We start from the raw sequence: 18,590 nt of genomic DNA, 5'->3' as shown, positions 1-18,590 counted from the left end.
GGATCCCAGAACTGCTGGCATGCGGGCTTGAAAGAGATTTATTTCAGGATAATTAGCTGGGAGTATTAAAGGTGGCCAGAAAGATCCGCAATTACTGTTTAGCAAACAGAAAGGAGACACACATGCATTTAAAATAAAGTCAAAAATCAAATTAAAAAGACCCAAATTTTTCTCCACTTGAAAGTTGTTAAATAACTGGGAAAAAAAAAAAAGCTCAAGCAACTAAGCAACTTTATTGTATTCAGCACACAAGCAAAAGTGTCAGAGGGGAAAGAAGGGAAAGAACAGAGTCTTGGGTGCATAGTTGATGGGAAAAATACTCCCTGCAAGAAGGGGTATCTGGGTGTACAGAATCCTATGACAAATTGTTCTTGTATCAAAAGGGAACTTTCCGTACCTCTTTTCTTTGTTGCTTCCTTTTACCAACACAAAAAGACCCGTGCCAACTAGCGTTCCTTCAGCTTAGAAAAAAATCAACTCAAATCAAATCATACTAAAGCGCAACTAGTTGAAACAAGAAGTGTGACAATTCCTTGATATTTGTAAAGAACAGATGAAAGAAAGAGGAAGGGAGGGAGGGAAGTAAGGGAAGTAAGAGAAGGCCCGCTCCTTCACCCTTTGGGGCCGGAGGAACTGACCCCTCCTCAGCTTCTATAGTCAGAGGGCTGGGGTATTTCACCCTCTCCGTCTCTACTTATCCACCCTGGTTGGAGACAAGGTTGTCCGAAAAGGAAGACAGCACTTTTGCACCTCATTTTATCATGAGGGGACCAAGTACAGAATTTTCTAAGACATCCCTGTCAGAGAGAGCCTTGTTCCTGAATTGGGACAGTCACGATGAGTGGCATCTTCCTCTCCAAGTCTGGGAACTAATGTTAGTCAGAGGGATCAATAGAGCCTCATCCCTTCATGCTATTTCACTCTGGAGCACCCCAAGGAGGGGACCAAAAGGTCCCCATCCACCCTCCAAATTCACTCATTGGAGATGCATTCATTCCTTAGTTTTTAAATGTTCACTCTCAGGTGTTTCCCCATAAACAGGCTCCTTGGAGAACAGACCTTTAAGCTTTTATGAGCTAAAGTCCTGGTCCAGAGTCTTTCAAAAGCCTTCAAAAATAAATGTCAGGCCCTGGCGGAGGGATCTGAGGAGAGAAAGGTGAGTGAGAAAGGCAAAGCCACCTCCCAGGTTCTACCTTCTCCCATCTGGTCAAGTGCGAACCCCACACTAACTGCTCACTGAGGCTGGCAGCTTTACAAAGAAAGACCAGGTCTCTGACTATGTATGTTTACATCTTGTTGAAACCATAAAACAATGGTTTATATTATTTATGGAAATATATATATATATAGTAGAAGTCCAAAAATATTCAGGGTAATGATATATACAAGCTTGTCAAAGGTCTGGAGCCTGCGACTTTAGCTCTGTCAAGTCTTTGTTCTTTACAAAAGGTAATAATTTCAATGGGAAATAAGGAAAGGTAAACAGTTGGAGAATAACTAATAGAGGGAAGTCTGCTCTGCCACACGCTCATGTGTTCCAAGGAAGGTATGGGATTAATCAGGGAACGTTTTGTTCCCGTAGACAAAAAGCCTTCATCTCTTATGACTCCCCAAATTATGCCGCCAGGCCTGATTTCTCACCCTATGAGGTCCTGTGGCTTCAGAGAGGAGTCTCTTGTTCTTCAGGTCTTACTTTCTTCATAAGATCATAGACTCCAGCAGGGACAACGGTTTCTTCTGTCTGCTCTGTACTCCCTACCGAGCCCATCACAGAGCTGGACTCCTGTGGCCATGTGAAAGTAGAATGGGATTCTGGGAAGAGATGAGGCTCAGTTTTCCAGGCAATTAGGAATAACTGCTTGACATTAAAGGATGTTCACTAGGGCATTGTTTATAATAAGGAACAATCTAAATATCAATAGGAAATTGTATGAGTTAAGACATATAAGTAATATGGAACATTTAATAGAATGTTTGAATGAGATAGAATTGGAAACCTATTCAAGATGTAGTAAGTGAAAAATCTAAGTTCTACTTTAAAGACTTTAATACTCAAAAACTAAACATCTACATTTTTCACAGAAATGATATCATTTATATTTATTTATAATTTATATTTATATATAAATTAAATATAAATATATATATAAATATAATTAGCTGGAGAGCTATATATATATTAGGTTGGTGCAAACATAATTACATTTGTGAATTTTAAATCATTTTAACTAGGCTCAAACACATCTTTATTAATCAAAATAGGAACTATTAAAATCAACACATTGATTGTATGAGAAACAAGTTTGTTTATTCCTGCAGCAAAAATATCCACGCCTCAGGATTCGATGAACTCTTGGAAAGCATTTTCTGTATCCTGCCGGTTGTGGAAGCATTTTCCTGCAAAAAGTTGTTGAGATGCTTGAAGAAGTAGTAGTCAGTTGGCGAGAGGTCAGGTGAATATGGCAGATGAGGTTAAAACTTCATAATCCAATTCATTCAACTTTTGAAGCATTTGTTGTACAATATGTGGTCAGGCGTTGCTGTGCAGAAGAATCGGGCCCTTTCTGTTGACCAATGCTGGCTACAGGCATTGCAGTTTTTAGTGCATCTCATCGATTTGCTGAGCATACTTCTCAGATGTAATTGTTTTGCTGGGATTCAGAAAGCTATTGTGAATCAGACAGCAGCAGACCACCAGTGACCTTGACCTTTATTTGGTGCTGGTTTGGCTTTGGAAAGTGCTTTGGAGCTTCTTCTAGATCCAATCATTGAGTCAGTTGTCACCGACTGTCATATAAAATCCACTATTTGCCACACATCACAATCTGATTGAGAAACAGTTCACTGTTGTTGTGCAGAATAAAAGAAGATGACAACACTTCAAAACATTTTTTTTTGATTTGCAGTCAGTTCATGAGGCACCCACTTACCCAGCTTTTACACCTTTCTGATCTGCTTCAAATGCCAAACGACCATAGAGTGGTCAACACTGAGTGCTTTGGCAACTTCTGTAGCTGTAAGAGGATCAGCTTCAATGATGGCTCTCAATTGTTGTTGTCAGATTCTAATGGCCAGCCTCTATGCTCCTCATTTTTAAGTCTCTCCTTTGCAAAACTTCTTGAACCACCACTCCACTGCACATTCGTTAGCAGTTCCTGGGTCAAAAGCATTGTTGATGTTGCCAGTTGTCTCCATTGCTTTATGACTTATTTTGAATTTAAATAAAATCACTCAAATTTGTTTTTTGTCTAACATCATTTCCCTGGTCCAAAATAAATATAAACAGCAAATAATAAGTCATTAGCAAAAAAAAAAAAAAAAAGTGAGAAATACACATTAAAATTATGTATAACATAACCGTACTTGTTTATAATGTATTCCAATATCAAACAGCAAATTTCAACACTGGAAACCGCAATTACTTTTGCACCAAAATAATAATATCTGTCATAACTTTGACTTACATCATCACATTTCCAAACCCTGTATTATGTCAAGGTTCAGGAGTCATACAAAACAAAACTTTGCACATGGCCCCTGATCAGTCACTGATCTGCTCTGGTCATTATATTATCCCAACACGCAGAAACTGCTGTATCATCTTTGGGAGAGAGAAGAACCTCCTTGGGCACATGAGACAATGTATGCACCCCCTCCCTGCTTAAGGGAAAAGTGAAGCTGTGGACAAGGTCTCACCCCATTGAACCTATCCTTGGTCTTAGGGCATCTCCCTACCTAAATATCTCAGAGCTTCTGCCTCTTTTCCCATCCTCTCCTGCCTGCAAATCCAAGTGAAAATTCTACCCAAGTCCCTGGAGCTTTCAGAGAGGATGGAGGGAGACAATTTCTGCTTTGACTTTATAATACAAAGCTGGCTCTTTCATGGAACTGGGAGAAGATAATAAAATAAGAATGGAACATGAATTAGTATCCCAGTAATTCTCCTGCTACAGATGGATGGATTGATGAAAGGATAGGATAGAATAAAACAGAATATTAGTCAGGGTTCTCCAGAGAAATATAACCAACAGGATGTGGAGACAGAGAAAAAGAGAGAGAGTTTATGGGTAGTTGGCTCATGAGACTGGGGAGGCTTCAGTTCAGTTCAGTTCAGTCGCTTAGTCATGTCCGACTCTTTGCGACCCCATGAACCACAGCACACCAGGCCTCCCTGTCCATCACCAACTCCCAGAGTTCATTCAAACTCATGTCCATCGAGTCGGTGATGCCATCCAGCCATCTCATTCTCTGTCGTCCCCTTCTCCTCCTACCCCCAATCCCTCCCAGCATCAGACTCTTTTCCAGTGAGTCAACTCATCTCATGAGGTGGCCAAAGTATTGGAGCTTCAGCTTTAGCATAAGTCCTTCCAATGAACACCCAGGATTGATCTCCTTTAGAATGGACTGGTTGGATCTCCTTGCAGTTCAAGGGACTCTCAAGAGTCTTCTCCAGCACCACAGTTCAAAAGCATCAATTGTTCGGCGATCAGCTTTCTTCACAGTCCAACTCTCACATCCATACATGACCACGGGAAAAACCATAGCCTTGACTAGACGGACCTTTGTTGGCAAAGTAATGTCTCTGCTTTTTAACATGGGAGGCTTGGTAAGCCCTAAATTTAAAGGGTAGGCCAGCAGCCTGGAGACTCAGGAAAGAGCTGCAATTAGAATCTAAAGGCAGTTTGCTGGCATACACTGTTTTCCAGGGAGATCAGTTATTATCCTATCAAGGACTTCAACTGGTTGAAGGTTCATCCACATCGGTGTGGTGGTGATGGTTTAGTCACTAAGTTGTGTCCAACTCTTGTGACCCCATGGACTGTAGCCCACAAAATTCCTCTGTTCGTGGGATCGCCACATCATGGAGGGTAATTTGCTTTACTGGAAGCCCACCAATTTGAATGTTATTCGAAAAACACCTTCACATAACATACAGAATAATGTTTCACCACCTATCTGTGCACTGTGACCTAGTCAAGTCGATGCATAAAAGTAACTATTACATATAAATAGATAGGTAGGGAGACAGACAGACAGATTGTCATATAACTACAGAAACACATTATAGATAGAAACAGAGATAACGATACAGGTGAGATGGATAAACAGACAGAAATGGGAAATGCCAGGCTGAATGAAGCACAAGCTGGAATCAAGATTGCCAGGAGAAATATCAATAACCTCAGTATGCAGATGACACCACCCTTATGGCAGAAAATGAAGAGGAACTAAAGAGCCTCTTGATGAAAGTGAAAGAGGAGAGCTTAAAATTCAACATTCAAAAAACAAAGATCATGGCATCCAGTCCCATCACTTCATGGCAAATAGATGGTGAAACAATGGGAACAATGATAGACTTTATTTTCTGGGGCTCCAAAATCACTGCAGATGGCGACTACAGCCATGAAATTAAAAGACACTTGCCTCTTATAAGAAAAGCTACGACCAACCTAGACAACATATTAAAAATCAGAGACATTACTTTGTCGACAAAGTCTGTCTAGTCAAAGCTATTGTTTTTCCAGTAGTCACATATGGATGTGAGAGTTGGACCATAAAGAAAGCTGAGTGCCAAAGAACTGATGCTTTTGAACTGTGATGTTGGAGAAGACTCTTGAGAGTCCCTTGGTCAGTAAGGAGATCAAACCAGTCAATCCTAAAGAAAATCAGTCCGGAATATTCATTGAAAGAACTGATGATGAAGCTGAAGCTCTAATATTTTGGTTACCTGATGAGAAGAACTGACTCCTTAGAAAAGACCCAGATGCTGGGAAAGATTGAAGGCAGGAGGAAAAGGGGATGACAGAGGATGAGATGGTTGGATGGCATCACTGACTCAAGGGATGTGAGTTCGAGCAAGCTCCAGGAGTTGGTGATGGACAGGGAAGTCTGGCATGCTGCCATCCATGGGGTGGCAAAGAGTCAGACATGACAGCAACTGAACTATACAGACAGAGACCCGAATGACAGAGACATGTGGTCTCTGGAAGGATACACTCCTACAGTGGTTACTCAAGGGAGAACTGGGAATATATTTCTTAACTTTTTAAATTTTTACAATTAAAATGTACTAATATATTATTTGTGGGTGTGTGTTTACTTTTTTTTCAAGAAAGAATAAAGATTCTGGAGGGAAGAAAGGGAATAGAACACTATTTATGTCTTCTGATTGCTGACAAAGGAACCCAGCTATCCTTGGCTGCTTCTCTAGTAGAGGGTTAGCACTGCCACCACCCCTCAGACCCAGCGTGAGGCACTGGGTGGAGAGACGTGAACACATCAGAGCAAGCTGTCCACTCACAGAATCTACAATCATGTCATTTAATTCCAAGTCAACGCTGTGAGGTAGGTATTAATGCCCTATTATTACAGATGAGAAAACCTGGGCTACGTGATGTTAAGAAAACGTCCCTAGGTCACACGTACGTCCATCCTCAAATCTCATGCTCCTCTTTGGATGAACACCAAACTGCCTCTGCAAAGGGAGTCTGTGTCTTAGAAATGAGCACAACCACCAGGATGCCCTTTTTTCAAAGAGATTTCCACTTCCCTCCAGCAGCCCAGATAAACTTTCCGTTGCCTGCAGACCCTGGCCGAGGCTGGCAGCAGCTCCATCACAGGCGTGCCAAACACAAATAAAGTTCGAAGGACAAATGCAGCCAGAAAGCATCAGAGGTTTCTATCCAGCTTCCAGACTTATTATTTCTTATTATTTCTTGAGAGCGTCCACTGCTCTTTTAAAAACAAGGGGCCTATTCTGTGAGCCGCTCAATGGTCTATTTTAAACTTGTGGGCTGTGTTTGTTTACATTCAATTCCAGGCCTTGCCCTTTGCAAGAAACCGTCACTGGCATCGTGCAGAAAGCCAGTGGAGACTGCCATATCACTGTTTACAGCTTTCTCACTTAAAGAAAAGGGGTGGAAATCGAATATTTGCAATTGTCCCAATTCTGAGAGGGCCCTAGAGAAGACAGATGGTGCCAAGCCAGCTAGTCTAAGAATTCCTGGGGCAGCAGTGAGTACTAGATAGGTGCTGAAATGGAAGAGAGAAACACGCTGACGCCAAGGAAAAGAATAAATGTGTTCATTTATCCAACAAATACTGAGCACCAACTAAGTGCCAGGCACTGGTCTAAGTACTTGAATACAACAATGAACAAAACAAAGAAGTTGCCCTCTGGGAATATACATTCTAGTGAGAGGAAGCTGACAATAATCAATAACTGATAACATGTTATTGCTATTATTCCAAGTATAATAAGTTAACAGTAATAGTGGTGATTATGTCTATGCATCATCATGCCTGAGACACCTTCTCTGATCACTCAAACCTGCAGAGGTTGTCCTTTAAGTGCCCTGATATTTGTTTTTCAGTACCTTCTTCTCTAGGCTTCCCGGGTGGCTCAGCAGTAAAGAATCTGCCTGCAGTGCAAACGATGTGGGTTCGATCCCTGGGTTGGGAAGATCCCTTGGAGGAGGGCATGGCAACCCACTCCAGTATTCTTGCTTAGGAAGATCCCATGGACAGAGGAGCCTGGCGGGCTACACTCCACGAGGGTCACAAAGAGTCAGACAGGACTTAGCAATTAAACAACAGCAACAATAATAATAAAAATAAATACACTGGAGAGATATCAGGTGTGTCACACAGAAACTCAAGACTTTCCTAAAGAGACGCCCAGGCCCTATTGTGATATTGGTCAATCATTTAGAAGTTGCAGCATCTGAACTATGAACACTGTTGCTCAACTTTTATCACCTTCTCAGTCCTCCTCATCAACTCAGCCCAAATCTCTACTCACCAAGGCAGGGCTCCAGCATGACTGGCAGGAGGCCTCCAACCAGTCAATGGCCTCCAACCCCTTCTCACCTTTCCCCCACAACCGAGCTGCCACCTCCACACTGATACCCAGCTGACCCTCACTCTTTTGCTCTAGGACCCCTCAGGTCAAGGAGAAAGTAGTTTGATGCAAACGTGTTTACAAGTGAATGGGCTCTGGTTTGCCTCCCTAAAAAATTAGCTTTCTAAATACAAGGCTCCCTCTCTTGCAAGAGCGATCTTCCCGCAAAAGCCTGCTCCAGTGGAGGAATTTTATATTTTGTGAAACCTGAATCAGCAAGATATTTTTAGGCCATGAGGACTTCTAGAGACTCTCCTGGAATCATATAAACCTCCATCTCTGCCCTCACATCTGCCCCTTGCAACCTCCACTTGCCAAATTTCAGAAGCATGTTCTTAAGGAACCAACAGACACCATTTAAAACAGAAGTGGGGAGGAGAAGCAAAGACAACAAGAAACAGACAGACAGACATCAGAGAACCTGCAAACCAAGTAAGGCATTTGTTAAGAAGGCCTTTGCACCACTCGGACAGAAGGGATCCATTGTATATCTGATCCTGTGGTCTGTGTAAAGGGCCCACGCTGCAGTGATGTTTTTGACAAGATCTGTGATTGATTTGCCGGTTCATTAATGAATGGACCTGGAACTGCACACTGCTTTGGCTCTAGAGAAAGCATATGATTACAGCATGTGTGGTGGCAAATGCTATAATTAAAGATGCAAAACAGGGCTCATTACACACCCATTTTAAGTGCTTGGAACTTTTTGAAACAGTCTCCTTTTCAGAAGCACCATCTGCAGGTGATAAGCCTGAGGAGACTTTCCTCCGCCCAGGACATATGAAAAAAATTGAAATGAGTAGGTCAGGGGTGGGGAGGGGAGCATCCAAATCTTTAGAGTATTATATATATATATATAACATAATTATATATATATATATATACATTATATATATAGAGAGAGAGATAGAGAGAGAGCCTACCTTGTCCAACAGAAAAGTACAAGAAAAATGGCCACATCTCTCAGAATGGGGACGCACAGAGCTGGATCTTCAGAGTTAGGATAAAATGCTGGTTTGCATTCAGAAATTATATCATTTGGAAATTATATCATAGCTCTGAAAGATCACATCGCATCTCAACAGCAGATCATTATATGATAGAGTTTTTCCTCCAATACAGGGTTCACAGCAGTTCTTACTGAGCCAATAAAAAGTAAAGTAACTATAATCACAATAAAGACAAAAAACACTATCATGAGTGTACAGCCTACTTTACCCACCAAGCAAATTTCCTGAATGTGCCTGAGATCTCCGAGTCAGAGGAGGTAGAAGAAATGGTCCTTATTTTTCAGGTGGGGAAAGGAAAGTAATGAGGTACAGAGAGGTCAGGTGAGCTGCCCAGGGAGAAGGAGCAGGTCAGCAACCAAGTCAGGACAAAAACTAGCACTCCCGATTCCTTATTCAGTGTTTGCTCTCCTCAGGCTGCACGTCTCAGAAATGTCAAACACATTATGCAAGAATATCAGGAGTCTGTGTTGAGGCAGAGAAGACTTGGTTTCCAGTTAATAAAATTATCATTACATGCACAGCACAAAAATGCTCTCCCCAGCTGAGTGCACACTTCAGAGTAGGTAGGCCTGGAGGCCCACGTGCCACCAAGTGACACAGTCCTTTGAACACTGGTTAGCGTTGAAACTGTGAAATGCTTCTCCAATCACCCCACCCTTTTCAGGGTACTTGATTAACTGAGGCTTAAAGGAACCTCCATATCTGCAGAGGCCTACAGCGGGGTGGAGGAAGAGCGGGCACTGACTCTGGAAGCACCTGCCTTGACTAGTGTTACTTTTGTCCTTTTCTTGATCCCGAAGATATAAATGGGTGAAGGGAGGGGTGAATAGGAAAAAGAATGTCAAATTGTATAGCTGCAAATCCATCCACAGACAGTAAGACTGAAAATTCCAACCAGGCCAGGTTGGGAACACCTCTTTACGAACATCCAGGCCCTTTGGTCCTCTGGAGGAAGGCATTCTATAGGGCCCTGGGATGTGGGTCACTCATGTGCAAATTGTGTACACTCATTACTATTTTCTGTAACTGTGTAAGGAGACATCTGCAACACTGAGCTAGAAAAAGATAATTTCATGGAACCATAGAATCCCTCTGCCCAGGGAGAAGAAATCAGGTCATGGGTCACCACCTCTGGTTTGAACCAACCTGGAAAAGCACCTTTAAAGAACTCCAGAAAGACATATATTAAAACCTCCTCAGTCACCTTTCAGTTCAGTTCAGTTCATTTCAGTCGCTCAGTCGTGTCTGAATCTTTGCAGCCCCATGAATCACAGCACGCCAGGCCTCCCTGTCCATCACCAACTCCTGGAGTTCACCCAAACTCATGTCCATTGAGTTGGTGATGCTATCCAGCCATCTCATTCTCTGTCGTCTCCTTCTCCTCCTGCCCCCAATCCCTCCCAGCATCAGAGTCTTTTCCAGTGAGTCAACTCTTCACATGAAGTGGCCAAAGTATTGGAGTTTCAGCTTTAGCATCAGTCCTTCCTTAGGAGAGTCCAACCATTTCATCACCATTAGCTTCTTTCTTAAGAAGAATTTACACCCTCTAAGCTGTGGCCTAATCCAGCTACCTCTGTCCTATGATTTCCAAAAGCACATTTACTTTCTTTTGGCAAATTCTAATATTTCCCTTCAGTACTAGTAGCAACCAAGAACCACTAAGTAATAAGAGGCCAACATACTGATTTACATGAAAACAAATCACAGATAAGGATCTTTTACTACAATCTAGACTTGCAGTTTTACCTGAAGTTGATAACAACAGTTTAAATTACAGGCTGGTTATTTCTACCTAAAAATGACCAGTTCAAATTAAAACTACAAGTTTAATAGTGGTTGGGCATTAGAGTGGCTGGGCAATAGAGTTTTGGGCATTTGATTCCAGCACGATTTAGTGTTTCTGGTGTATACCTGAAATAAAACTGAAGATTCTAAAATTAAAGGTTCAGTTAACATATTGCTAAGGCCACAGAAATATTCAGATGCCCCCACTGGTCTCATGTCCATGTTGTAGAGTGAAAAATCCAGGTTTCTGATCCTAGCATAAGCACTAATTTGCTGGCAACCCTGGGAAAACCACTTAACCTCTCTGAACTTAAGCCGTTTTTCCATCTGCTTCCTCTAGGAAGCAGAATAGAAGATCTCAAAAGGGCCCAGGATGTGTATGATTCTGCCTAATAAGGCTATGATGAGGATGAATTGAGATAAACCTTGTGAACTGCTTAGCTCAATGCCTGGCATACAGTAAGCACTCAATATAAATGTTCGCTATAATTATCAGTTGTGATATGCACAGCCTGGGCTCACCAACTTGAAACAGAATTTTCAGTCCTATTCCATTGTCTTGTTAGAATACCATCTTTGAGCGCTAAGATCAAGCAACAGGTAAATTCACACCAGCTGCAGAAAACTGTATCTATAGCCACAGGTGAGTCTGTGAAACTTTAGAATCATCAGGATGGCATAAAGAAGAGCACAAAGAGCCCCCTGAAATCATTAATTCAGGCAGTTCCTTTGAGGAGGGGCAGCATTATCCCCAAATCAGACCAGTCCTACATCTTAATTACATGCTTGCTAAGCCTCAGTGTATCAAAGACCTGTCCTGCCTAACTACTGCCTTATGTGGCTTGTATCATTCACTTGGTCTCCTCAGTTTCCTTCTTCTGCACACACAGAAGACTGCATGCCCCAGACTTCTTTGCAGCCTGAGCTGAGTGGCTGTAGTTGGTGACACTAACTTTCATATCCAGTCATTGAAGGATCCATGAGATTCTCCATCTCTCTTTTTCTCTTTGGTTGCAACTTACATGCATGTATGTATTTATGTCTGCCAGGTTATGGTGTAAATTGCATTTCTTAATGTGGTTTGTAGTCCAAAAAAATGGAAAGCTTAGAGCAACTTCATGAGGTAGGTCTTATCTCGACTTCACAGCTAAAAGCATCATTCAGAGGGCTAAGTGATTTTTCAAAGTCACAAAGATACTAAGTGGTGGCACTGGTGTTTGGGCAGAGGTCTGGTTGCCACCAAGCTCGTGTATATGCTGGTCTTCATTGCAGCTGGTATAGCCAGCAGCCACTGGCCCACGGCCACATTGGCTAGCTCCACCCAGGGTGCCTGGGCATGGAACCTCCACCCTTACCTGGCCCTTCACACATTTTTAGGAGTTATGTGTGAAAGTTTCAGTGGCTTCTATTTGCATATATTTTAAACAGATGTCCACAAACACACAAATACAAATTTTTCAGCCTATCTTAAAACAGGTCAGTTTGTATTTGATTTCTCCCAAGTGGTATTGAAAACCACAGAAGAAAAACCCAGAAAGAAAGGCTGTCTGATGCCAGGTCAGTGGTGGCAAAGGGAGACCTGATATTTATAAATCATGAGCATCAGATAGAAAATAAAGAAGAAACAGAATCCACTCTTATAAGGCTGGATGAGGTAAAACAGAAAAATCTGAACTCTAATAAGACAATTCAAAACCAAGATACTGTGTATCATGAAGATCAGTTTTAAATATTCCTGGGAGCTTTACCCCCTCAAATACCAATCAACATGGTTATGAATTTGGATCCTAAGATGCTTATTAGGCCTTGATTCTTTGGAGAACATGAACATTTTGCCATTCAATCCAAAAGCTGGAAGCAGCAGTCATGGTCTGATTCTGTTTTTAGACAACATACAGGTATAGTACCATCACCCCACTGGGGAAGAGCAGGGGCCACTGCTACAAGTGTGCAGATAACCAAAGTGCTAAAGAAGACCAGCACCATCAGCTTTTACTTGGAAGTGACAGAGAGCACAGGATAGCCAAGCCCCAGGAAGGGAGGTGTGTGCTCAGCAGGTGGTATGATGTAGGATCTCCTGGCGAGTAGAGGAACTTCCTGCCTCCAGGCAACCAGGCTGAATGCAAACGGGAGACAGGCACCAAAATGAACAGGATTCTAAGAGCACTTCTCACCCATTCTAACTGAGGTCTCTTCTATTCCATCAGAGACTCACCAGAATCACCACTATGCCAGACAGAACTTTCTGCTTCTGTGAGAGTCCCCTGAAGAGTCCCCTTAAGGTCATAAAAGGTTAACAAGACTGACTCTGTAACCCTCACACGCTGCCCAAACAGCTCCATCCTCAAACCCACATTACAGGCACACACCGACTACTCATGACTCCCAGACCCTTTCTGGCTCACGGAGAACTCCTTGAGGCGGGATCTTTCACATTGAATATTTCCAGCTCAAATATTCCATCAGAAACGTTTGGGCCCCATCTGAGCTCACACATTCTGGCATGGCCTTGCCCACGCCCCTCCCTATCCACCCCCAAGAAATAGCAGTCTGATGTTCCCTCTCTTCTTCCCTGTCTCTTTGGGAAGGGAAGACGTTACGCACTAACCTAACGAGTGTATTTAAAAATTGCAGCTGACTGCCATAGTAAATTCATGTCATGTTTTTTTATGATAGATAATACTTCAGAGACACAGTCCTGAATGGAACCAAAAAAAAAAAAATCTTCTTAGAAAAACAATTTCTGTTCGGAAATTCAGCTGCCCACTTTCAGCTGTTACTTCTATAGAGAAAACACACTCTGAATTCTGCAGACAGGCGACAAAGCCAGCTAAGAACTGGTGCATAGAAGGACTTTGTGTGTAACTTATACCTAATGTGGGAAACTCCAGTCATGGTACTGCAACTTTAAATCTCATTAAGCCCCTTCTAGGTATCAAAGGTGGGCCAGTCGTGCCATTTCCTGAGTCCTGTCAAGTACAGGTTACAGGAAATTGACAAAAGAGCTTCCATTATCTAGCCAAACTTCACATGGCCCTATTATTAAGATGCTGCCTAGTTTGATCACTCTCTTAATCTATCAAAACTCCAAAAGGATAATCTTTTAAAAGCTTCCCCCCTTCCCACCCTTCCAACCCCCAACCCTTCCTTTGTTGCTTAAATCAAGGTAAGCTGATTTTGTGCAAAGTTTGGAGGAGAGATATGCTGGTAGCTGGTAGCTGACAAAAAACAAACACGAGATTTTTCTATCTGGAAACTGTTCCCTTTGATTCAAGACTGAATGTCATCACTTTGTAAACAAAGAAGATGATTAAAAAATGCTGCCTTGCTTGCTTGCTTTTTTATTTTTATTTTTAAATCCCAGAGTCTTCCCACAGTACCTGGCACTCTGAGAAACCCCTATTAGGCACACCAGAAGAAGATTCAAAGGAATTGTGTGCTCTTTGCTGGTTTTGTTTTATAAGCCAGGGGCCACTGAAAGAAAAGAGAGCCTCCCATCCAGGTGTCCCTGCTTGGCAAAATAATGGATGCAGATTGATGTGATCTGGAGGTACCAGATATCAACATCCTCAGACCTCTGCCAGGCACACTGCCAGGCCAGCTCTAGAGAGACCTTGAAGGGCAGAGCAGGATCCACTTGCACTCCTGGCCTTCTCCCCACAAGGGCTTCTATTCCAGGACCCCACTGGAAGGCAGATGCCCCTCCCCCCTCACTCAGGATGAGCAGGGAGCTGAACGGGCATGCAAGATGGACTGCCTGCGTTATTGATTTAAAACGGCCAGCTGACAGTACACCGTGCCTCCTCCTATTTATTTCTACAAGGTACATCTTTCTCTAAACTGAATTGTCTTTGATTTAAAAGCCGGGGTGTCTCCCCCACCCCACCCCACCTCCAAAGAAACTGAATCCCATCTCGACACAGCTGCTCAAAGGCAGCCGGGTAGCTGTTACCTACTAAAGAGAGCTTTTGTGCTTCCGAGAGGAAGACAAGGCCTGCGCTGTGAACGTAATTTTTGATCATCCTGTTTAAATACACTGTGTGTCAATCAGAGAAGTTTGAAGAGCATTATTATTACAAAATATATCCCTGCTCTATAATCAGTATTGTTTGTTATAGTGGCCTGCATGGTGATAACGGTTTCAATATGCAATCCGCAGAACTTACAAATACCCATTTTACTTGTGCATTTAGGAAATACACTAGAAAGAAGAGAACAAATAAAAGGGTACTGCATTGGTCAATAGCACGTTTTGATGCTGGGCTATCCTTCCTGTGACAGCAACAGTAATGCTGACATTAATGAAACATCCCACTTTGGGGGACATTTGGTGGCCTGAACCCTCTGGCACAGAACACCGGGGTCAGGACTCTGGGTTCATTAAATGATTAACTACTGCCTCAATTTTACTTCTACCTTGGGTGGGATGTTGCAGGACTCAGCCTGAGCCAGGCACACCCTCACAGTCACCTGCAAGCTCTGTGTGTGTATGTGTCTGTTTTCTTAAAAGGCAAGAGCCAGAAAGCCTACAGAGACATCTGGATGGGAGAGGTAGAACTGACTTCATCTGCTTAACTTTTAAAGCCTTGCACCTACTAACAGGCAAAGTAAATATGAATTTTAAAAGAGGCCTCTAATACACTCTCAGCCTTTCCTTCACTTTGAAAACTGATTAATAAAACTATCCATCCAACATCTCTCCACTCCAGGCGGGCTTCCTTCTCACCCACCACCCACAGGACCCTCTGCTTTGACAGCAGGTGGTCTGCCAGCACTCCAGGGCCTAGAGAATGGACTGGACAAAACTTGTGACCTTTCTGGGAGGCCCTCACGAGCCATCACAGAGAGGCGAGCTCCAGGCAATAGAAAGGGTTTGCTTTCACTGACTTCCTTACACCTACAGTGTCAAAGTGCATACTTTTTAGGCTGCTATCCCATGCTGCCCACCACCTGGACCTCCCTACAGAAATCCTCTTAGCCACATGGTGTGGAGACACCACTCTGAGTACTCCTGACCAGAACTTCGGCACCCACCTTTGCCAGTGCCCCTTTTCCAGCCTTCCTGTTGCACGCATCCTGATCCTACCAGGTCTGCCCCATATCCACCCACCTCCCTGTGCAACAACACCAGATCGGGCTCTCAGGGTCTCTCCTTTGACACCTGGTATATGCATCCTTCAAAAATCACTGCGGACGATGACTCCAGCCATGAAATTAGAAGACACTTGCTCCTTGGAAGAAAAGTTATGACAAACCTAGACAGTGTAAAAAGCAGAGACATCACTTTGCCAACAAAGGTCTGTTTGGTCAAAGCTATGGGTTTTGCCAGTAGTCATGTATGGATGGGAGAGTTGGACCATAAAGAAAGGGGAGGGTTTGAGAATTGAGGCTTTAGAACTATGGTGCTGGAGAAGACTCTTTTTTTTTTTTTTTGGTGTTGGAGACCCATTTAATGTGGACACTCTAGGCCTGGGCAGAGTGGTGAGTGTCCAGGAGTTGGGCAGGCAGGCATGGTGGGTGAGCCGCTGGCCCACACCTGGCTCTAGGAGGGGATGCTGGGAGGTGGGGGCTGGCACAGGCACACCAAAGGAAGTACCAGAAAGGTGGCCTAGGCAGTTAGACCCCCCCATGAGATCTGTCAGCCAGCCCTTGAGGAGGTATCTAAGCCAGGTGGTGAGTGTTCAGACCAGAGCCTGGCCCAGCAAGGCAGGGTTGGGGCCTGGCTGGCGGCTCCCAGAGCCTAGGGGCTGGCATCGCTGGGGGTCTCTCCAAGCTGCTGCTGGAACTCAAGGCATGTCTGCCAGTTGGATTCAAGCAGTTCCTGGAGGCAGACATGGAGGTGGTCATTCTTTTCCTCCAGGTGGTCCAGACAGGAGTTGATCTGGTTCAACATGGAGTTGATGGCAGCATATTCTGCTTCCCCAAAGCCGTCTTCCTCACCTCTAGTGCCCACCTACACCAGCATGCCCAGGTCCCCATTGGGACCCAACATTGCAGGCTCAGGCGCCGCAAGGGCCACAAGAGGATGGAACGTGGCGACGGTCTTGCCTACAGCTGGCGCAGGTCAGAAGGTGGAGGAAGTGAATGGAACTCCGGGCCAGAAGGAGGAGAAGACTCTTGAGAGTCCCTTGGGGATGACAGAGAATGAGATGGCTGGATGGCATCACCAACTCGATGGACATGAGTTTGAGTGAACTGCAGGAGTTGGTGATAGACAGGGAGGCCTGGCGTGCTGTGATTCATGGGGTCGCAAAGAGTCGGACACGACTGAGCGACTGAACTGAACTGAACTGGACAGCAAGGAGATCAAATCAGTCGATTCTAAAGGAAATCAACCCTGAATATTCATTGGAAGGACTGGTGCTGAAGCTGAAGCTCCAATACTTTGGCCACCTGATTTAAAGAGTGAATTCATTGGAAAAGACCCTAAGGCTGGGAAAGATTAGGCAAAAAGAGAAAGGGGACACAGAGGATGAGATGGTTGGATGGCATCACCGACTCAGTGGACATGAGTCTGAGCAAACCCCAGGAGATAGTGAAGATCAGGGAAAGCTGGCGTGCCGCAGTCCATGAGGTCACAAAGAGTCGGACATGACTTAGTGACTGAACAACAGCAATACGCATCCTTCAGCAGAGTTACAGAATTTTAGAGGAGAATGCAGCCTGACTCAGCATCTTAGTGGCAGCACCCCCAGTTCTTCAGGTGAGGAATCTGAGTGCAGACTGAGGATTCACCGTCCTCAGATCAGAGAGCCTGCCTCCAGGCCATGTGGCCTCATAAGCTTCTAGAGTGCAAGCTCCCAGTCTGCAGCTTCTCCCCATTCTCTCGAGAGCCTCCATGGTGGCCCTCCCCAAAAAGGAGCATGAGAGAGTTGGTGAATGAAATTCCTGCTGCCATACTGATTTACGTTCGCTGACTATTCTGAGGCTACACGTTCTCTTTTTAGTATTTCCACAGTGTATAACTGTCTCCAAAGTAAATTACCTATTATTTAAAGGCCAGGTGATCCTCGTCTCACATTTTTCTCTTCCTCTGTTTCCCCGCTCTTTAAACTGAATCCTTTGTCAAGGTAATAGACATCTTCCTTAATTGTGACAGTTTTTCTTCACAATTATCACACCACAGGCTTTCAGTCCAAGGTCCCAAATTCTGGATCCTGTTCCAGGGAAGGACAGATAAGATTGCAGGCCAGGAGAAAGCCTGCAGAGGGAAGGAAGCAGGAACCCTGCCACTGTCTGAGTCCTGGTCCTTATATATCACACTGTACCACACCCCAAGCTCTGCAGAGGCCACGGCAGCCCTCATTTTCTTTCAAATCTAATATTATCAGGTTTTGTCTGCTTCACTCTCAGAGATTTTAATCAAAATTTTTTTTTTCTTTTAAACAAGGCCAGTAAGTGGCCACTGTCACTTATTAGTAAAGTCACATGAGATGCACAAGCAGGTATACGGTGTTTGTTGAGTTCAGGGGTAACATCAGCTTGGGGTATATAGGGATATCTTCATGGAGGAAATGGGATTTGAAATGGGCCTGAAAAGACAAATTGGATTTGGACAGTGTTTCAAGTGGGGAAGGAGACAAAGTCACAGGAATAAAATCTAACACACCAAGAGGTAATTAACCAGGACTGAGGATGAACAATGCACCTGCAGATGTCCAACAGTGACACAGTCAAGAAGGGTTTCCTACCATCACTCGGGTGAGTTGGGAAACAGAGGCTGAGCAGGAAGAGAAGGATGGAAGGTGGGGAAACCTCTGGGAGGCAAAAGCAACCAAATGTTATTCCAGAGGCCCTGACCCTAAGGCAGAGGACCATCATAAAGCTGCTAAAGAGTGTTGGGATGGGCCCTAGGGACATTTCCCTGCCTGTGTCCCCCTCCCTGCCAGTACCCG

At 43.9% G+C, this 18,590-nt stretch overlaps 1 pseudogene; it reads right to left on the bottom strand.

Moving 5' to 3' along the window:
• Positions 1–16,435: 16,435 nt before the first annotated feature.
• LOC148776179 (bublin coiled-coil protein pseudogene) lies at positions 16,436–16,687 on the bottom strand (annotated as a pseudogene).
• Between the last annotated feature and the right edge of the window lie 1,903 nt (positions 16,688–18,590).

This window comes from Moschus berezovskii, chromosome 11, assembly GCF_049115385.1.
Source record: "Moschus berezovskii isolate FMDL1 chromosome 11, NW_MosBer_1.0, whole genome shotgun sequence".
Classification (NCBI taxonomy): Eukaryota; Metazoa; Chordata; class Mammalia; order Artiodactyla; family Moschidae; genus Moschus; species Moschus berezovskii.
This window is presented reverse-complemented; position numbering and strand designations above follow the sequence as displayed.